This window comes from Ziziphus jujuba, chromosome 2 (genome assembly GCF_031755915.1).
Source record: "Ziziphus jujuba cultivar Dongzao chromosome 2, ASM3175591v1".
Taxonomy (NCBI): domain Eukaryota; kingdom Viridiplantae; phylum Streptophyta; class Magnoliopsida; order Rosales; family Rhamnaceae; genus Ziziphus; species Ziziphus jujuba.
Window position 1 is genome coordinate 432,993 of NC_083380.1, and position 6,682 is coordinate 439,674.

At 29.8% G+C, this 6,682-nt stretch overlaps 1 non-coding gene across 1 annotated transcript; it reads left to right on the top strand.

Annotated features, from left to right (window-relative positions):
• Positions 1 to 6,126: 6,126 nt before the first annotated feature.
• TRNAY-GUA (transfer RNA tyrosine (anticodon GUA)) lies at positions 6,127 to 6,197 on the top strand. The gene has a single exon. It is a non-coding gene; the product is annotated as a tRNA-Tyr (tRNA).
• The last annotated feature ends 485 nt before the right edge of the window (positions 6,198 to 6,682 follow it).

Here is a 6,682-nt window from a genome sequence, read left to right on the forward strand (position 1 = left end):
TTCGACTTTATCAATTGATAGTGAGAAAATAAAATCTGGATAAATCCTAATAGCTATTACAGTTAGTAGTGTAGAGAGCGAAACAAATAGCTTTAGTGGCCCAAAATCAAAAAAATAAGAGTTTGGAGCATTAAAAAGCTTGTATCCACAGAACACCTAACACAACATAAATAATGAGTAAATAGGAGTTAATATCATTCCAATTGCCATTACAAAAGTAATTACTATTTTTATAATCAAAAGATATTTTTGGCTAGTAAGAATTCCAAAAAATACTATCAATTCTGCAACAAAACCGCTCATGCCCAGTAATGCAAGAGAAGCCATCAATAAGATACTAAAAGTTATGAATATTTTTGGAATTACGATAGCCATTCCACCCATTTCCTCAAGATAAACAAGGTGTATTCTATCATAACTCATTCCTGCCAAGAAACAAAAGCGCAGCACCAATAACTCCATGAGAAATTATTTGTAAAATGGCTCCATTGAGTCCTGTATTGTTTATAGAACCAATTCCTATAATCATGAAACCCATATGAGATATGGAGGAATGAACTATTTTTTTTTTTTTTAAATTACATTACCCCGGGGATGTTGAAGCTGCATCGATTATTTGAATTGTGCCTACTATGATCAACCAAGGAAAAAAGATAGAACGAGCATGAGGTAATAATTGCATATTTATCCGAACAACTCTGTACACTCCAATTTTTAATAATATTCCAGCTAGAAGCATACAAGTAGTATAATGTGCCTCTCCATGGGTGTCTGGTAACCATGTACATAAGGGTGTGATCGACGATTTGACAACAAAAGAAACAAAAAATCCAATATAAAAAATGATTTCCAATGCTAAAGGACACGATTGATTAGCTGGTGTTTCAAAATTTAATGCTGGTTCATTAGAACCATATAAACCAATACCTAGAACTCCTATTAATAAAAAAATAGAAGCTCCTTTAGTGTACAAAATAAATTTTGTAGCTGAATACAGACGTTTCTTTCCACCCCATATGGATAGAAGTAGATAAACTAGAATTAATCTAACTCCCACATGATGAAAAAAAGTAAAAGGTCTTGAGAAGAAAATGGTCCTATTTGACTGCTATACATTGCTAACATTAAGAAATGGAATAATCGGGAATCTCAAGTAACCGAGTGGGCCGCTAAAGTAATTAAAGTAGTGATAAATCATATCAGTAAAATAGGTCATATAGAAATTCCGTCTATTCCCAATCTGCAGTAAAAATAAAAAAAAGGATCCATTTATAATTCTTTGTAAGTTAGATTAATGGATCCTCAAATTGGACATGATACCCAAATGTATAGGTTATTAGAAGGAGTTCTATTATGCATATACAAATAGTATACCACCTAATTACCTTATTCCCTCTATGAGGGAGAAAGAAAATAAAAGAACCCATAGATATTGGCAAAACTTCAACTATCATTAACCAAGGAAAATCATTCATGGTAAAAACAAGATACACTTAGACCAAAAAAACCCATGCTCAAAAATATAAAATAAAATATATTATTTTTGAGCGTGGGATTTTGTTGGAAAAAAAATTAAATATATTCAAGTAAGGTTTTCTGAAATGTATCAATAAGCTAGCCCCATAATTGGAGTTGTTTCTTGCCATAAATAAACTCGAACACTTAAGAAATCCATTGAATGGGCGGATTCACATCTTTTACAATCAACACAGTCCTCTGTTCTTGGAGCATAATTAATTTGCTTAGCTTTACACCTATCCCAAGGTATCATTTCTAATACATCCGTGAGGCAGGTTCGGACACATTGAGTACATCCTATGCACATATTATAAATCTTTACTGAATGTGACATTGGTTCTATAAATTTTTTGAACATTCTAAATTTTTGATCTAGTAAATTTATAAATAAATCATATATTTAGACACCAGATGAATCAATGATTTACCATAATTTTTTTAATCAATCTACTTTTGAACCGACTCATGTAAGGGAGCTAAGATGCTTTGATTTCTTACTTTTTCGCAAACATGATCATACATTATGTATAATACATGCTAATTTGAATTTATGAATATTCTAATTTCTATTATTAATACTACTTATTCAACAAATTCATTAATATGAGTTGATTTTCTGTTATGATAAATTGATGAAACAATAGCCGGTCTAATAGTTGCTTCAGCGTCTACAATAGCTATAACAAAAATATTGCCTTTTAATTGGCAACTATCAAAAGAATCAAAAAATGTTACAAAATTTATATTAACCGCATTCGGTATAAGTTCAAGACACATAAGGGCTCTAACCATATTGCGACTTGTGATCAATCCATAGATACCGATAAAAAAATAAGTAGGCATTCAAAACAAGTACATGTTCGAGCATCATTGACCAACTCCTTATCGGTTAAAGTTTGATTTATTTCAATATAATATGAACAACAATTCAACGGATTCAATTGACTAGAATCTAAAAGGTACGGAACAAATAAATAGACTAATAGATCTAATAAAAGAATTTCTATTTTCAACACAAACAATCTTTAAATAGAATTGAAGAGAAATAGATGTGATAACACAGATTGACGTTTCATTTGGATTTCTATTGCTAATTCTATAGATTTACGATTTATTATTGGCATGCCACAGCGATTGCACATATCAAAGCGGCTAAAAGAATTATTGAAATGAATTCAAATGGAACAAAAAATCTATTGATAAATGAATTCTAATTTGTTGACTATCACTTATCAAATCTTGCTCTATGATCCAGTTTGATCTTGTAGTCCAAATAATCCCGTACCATGATGTATCTGTAATAGTATTCATTAGTAAAACCAAAATACTTGTACAAACCAGTAAAGTAACCCTATCGCCAACGGTCCAAAGATTAAAATCTTTGTAAAAGACCAATTTCGACAAATGGCTTTTATGGGAATAGAAGACAATTTCAATCGGTTCAAATTCGTTACTGATTGTGAATAATCCAACTAAAACTAAAATAAATAGCTTTTATTTTATGAGTTAAATTAGGGTTATTTATGCTTCATATCACAATAAAAAACTATTTTGGTGAAATTTTTTATCATTGCTCTGTATATATAAATAATTTATTGTAATATGTAATAGAAATAAAAATTTAAGTTTTCATTTTTTATAGCTTCATAAAATTTAACTTAATAATTTAATAAAAAAATGTATTTCTTTTTCACTAGTAACTTGGTCATATCATTTGACCAACTCTAACCTCTTGATTTGAAATATTTGAGGTAGTTGAGAAAGATTTAGAATAATTGAAGCTAGAAAATTCTATTTCAATTTTGTATATCTTAACTATTGTTATTAACTAACCTTTTCAAAAGAAATAAAAGCCAGTGAATTAGAAACAATTGATTAAGATAAAAAGATTCGTTTTTGTGGAATATGCATATCAATATTCATGGATCATACATTTCATTCCCTTTCCAACTCCTATGTTAATAGGAGTAGGACTTCTACCTTTTCCAATGGCAATAAAAAATCTTCGCCATATGTGGGTTTTTCCTAATGTTTTACCGTTATGTTTAGTTATGCTTTTTTCCACCCATATATTTATTCAACAAATAAATAACAGTTCTATTTATCTATCTGTATGGTCTTGGACCATTAGTAATGATTTTTCTTTAGAATTGGGCTATTTAATTGATCCACTTACTTCTCTTATGTTAATATTAATCACTACTGTTGGAATTATGGTTCTTATTTATAGTGATAATTATATGTCTCATGATCAGGGATATTTGAGATTTTTTGCTTATATGAGTTTTTCTAATACTTCAATGTTGGGATTAGTTACTGGTTCATATTTGATAGAAATTTATTTTTTTGGGGAATTAGTTGGAATGTGTTCTTATCCATTAATAGGTTTTTGGTTCACCTGACCTACTACAGCAACTGCTTGTCAAAAGGCATTTGTAACTAATTCTGTAGGGGATTTTAGGTTATTACTAGGCATTTTATATTTTTATTGGATAACGGGTAGTTTAGAATTTAGGGATTTGTTTAAAATATTCAATAACGTGGTTGATAATAATGAAGTTGATTTTTTTTTTGGTCTGCATGTCTATTATTTGCCGGTGCAATTGCTAAATCTATTCAATTCCCCCTTCATGTATGGTTGCCCGATGCTATGGAAGGATCTATCCCTATTTACGCTCTTATACACACTGCTACTATGGTAGCAGCCGAAATTTTTCTTGTAGCTTGATTTTTTCCGCTTTTCATAGTTATACCTTTCATAATGAATCTAATAGCTTTTATTGGGATAATAACATTACTTTTAGGAGCCACTTTAGCTCTTGCTATTAAGAGGGGTTTAGCTTATTCTACAATGTCTCAATTGGGTTATATGATGTTACCTCTAGGTATGGGGTCTTATCTAGTGGCTTTATTTCATTTGATTACTCATGCTTATTCGAAAGCATTGTTGTTTTTATGATCCGAATCAATTATTCGTTCCATGGGAACAATCATTGGATATTCTCCAGATAAAAGCCAAAATATGGTTCTTATGGGCGGTTTATGAAAACATGTACCAACTATAAAAACTGCATTCTTATTAGGTACACTTTCTCCGTGTGGTATTCCACCCCTTGCGTGTTTTTGAAATTCTTAGTGATAGTTAGTTATATTCATCGATTTTTGCAATAATCACTTGTTCCATATCTGGCTTAACTACATTTTATATGTTTCAGATCTAATTACTTACTTTTGAAGGACATTTAAAACTTTAGTTTCAAACTTACAGTGGAGAAAAAAAAACTTGTTCTATTCAATATCTCCATGGGGTAAAGAAGGGCAAAAAGTTATTAAAAAATTGTTACTTTATTAACTTTATTAACAATGAATAATAATGGAAGGGCTTCTTTTTTTTTTTTTTTTCCCTAAATAGGCATATCGAATTGATAGTGATCTAAGAAGCATGATGTGCCCTTTTATTACTATTAGTCATTTTGGAACTAAGAACACTTTCCCATATCTGTAGGAATCAGACAATACTATGCTATTTCCTATGCTTGTATTAGTACTATTTACTTTGTTCATTAGATTCATAAGAATTCCTTCTTTTAATCAATTCAATCAAGAAGCTATGGATTTAGATATATTATCAAAATTGTTAAACCCAGCGATAAACCTTTTACATCCAAATCCAAATACTTTTGTGGATTTGTATGAGTTTATTTCAAACGCAATTTTTTCATTCAGTATAGCTTTTTTTGGAGTCCTTATAGCAATGATGGAATTGATATTCAGTTTACTGAATCATATGAAATTTGACCTAACTCCATATAATATATGGAATATATGAAATACATACGAAGGAGGGATAATGAGAATTTTATACTCAAATTGTAATTTGCAACAGATACAAATGAAAATGATAAATTTCACTTTTCCTCATGGAATTTTGTCTAGAATATCCAAACAATTTGTATAGAATACCAAACCAAAAAGTGATTCAATTTGTACCATTATTATGATATTCCGTATTCCAATCCGATTGGATACCATAAATGTATTCAGGATTTTCTTTTTTCTAGCACTTAACTTTTTCATGGATTCAATTGTTCAAAAAATAATTGGTAGAGAAGAGAAAGATTTTACCTTTTTTTTTTTTTAGTCGAATTTGTAGAATAGGATTGAAATGTGTAAAAAAGGTGATATTTATTAAACATGCACGGATATAAATAGAACTATCCATCTGCGCTCTCCCTCTTTTTTTTATTATATTATTTTGTTGGGGATAGAAAGAACTTGTCATGCTCTATCAAAATTTTGACTTTCAATATTCAATCTATTCCCTAACAAATTGTAAAAAATGAATCGAAGCATGATAATTTCCTCAAAATTTCCTAAAATCATCAATAGGCATCATATACAAATAAGATACTTGATTTATGTATCAATTTGGATTTTTTTAAATCATTAGGGAAATAAAATTTTCAAGAACCGTTCATGAATTCATAGTCAGTAGTTAACGGCTCAAATTTATCTTGTATTTTTGCTTTTGTGATTGAAAATCCACATCAACATTTAGTTTTTCACTCGAAAAGGGAAGGGAATTTTTTATATATTTTATATTGCTTTGGTGGCATGGCCGAGCGGTAAGGTGGAGGACTGTAAATCCTTTTTCCCTAGTTCAAATGTGGGTGTCACCTGATCAACAAAAGAATCAAAATACCTTATTTTGGTTTTTTTTTTTTTCAATAGAAGCAAGCGGAGGAAAAGGACTCTTGATACTTGCTTGATTCTAAGCATCCAGAGGTTTCTTTTTGTTCTTTAAAATGCTGTAAATACTTGCATCTAGGTTTTAAGGAAAGATTATACTATTGAGAAAGAACTGGTAAATCTTGATATGATAGCCCTTCCACTACTAATGTAGTGTCTACTGACTGGGTCTTGAATTAGATTGGATAGCCGGACCGGGAATCTAATGAAATTATTAGTTACAAAACGGGTGGAAGATACTTTGTATACATACTCATGAAAGTCTTTAAGTACTCCGAGATTCATTCAATATTAATTAGATTGAATGGATAATTGGCTTTGACTTATTTATATATGTATTTATTATATATATATATATTTATTTGAATATATTATGTATTTGTTTATGTCTTTATTTGAATATATAAAGAATATA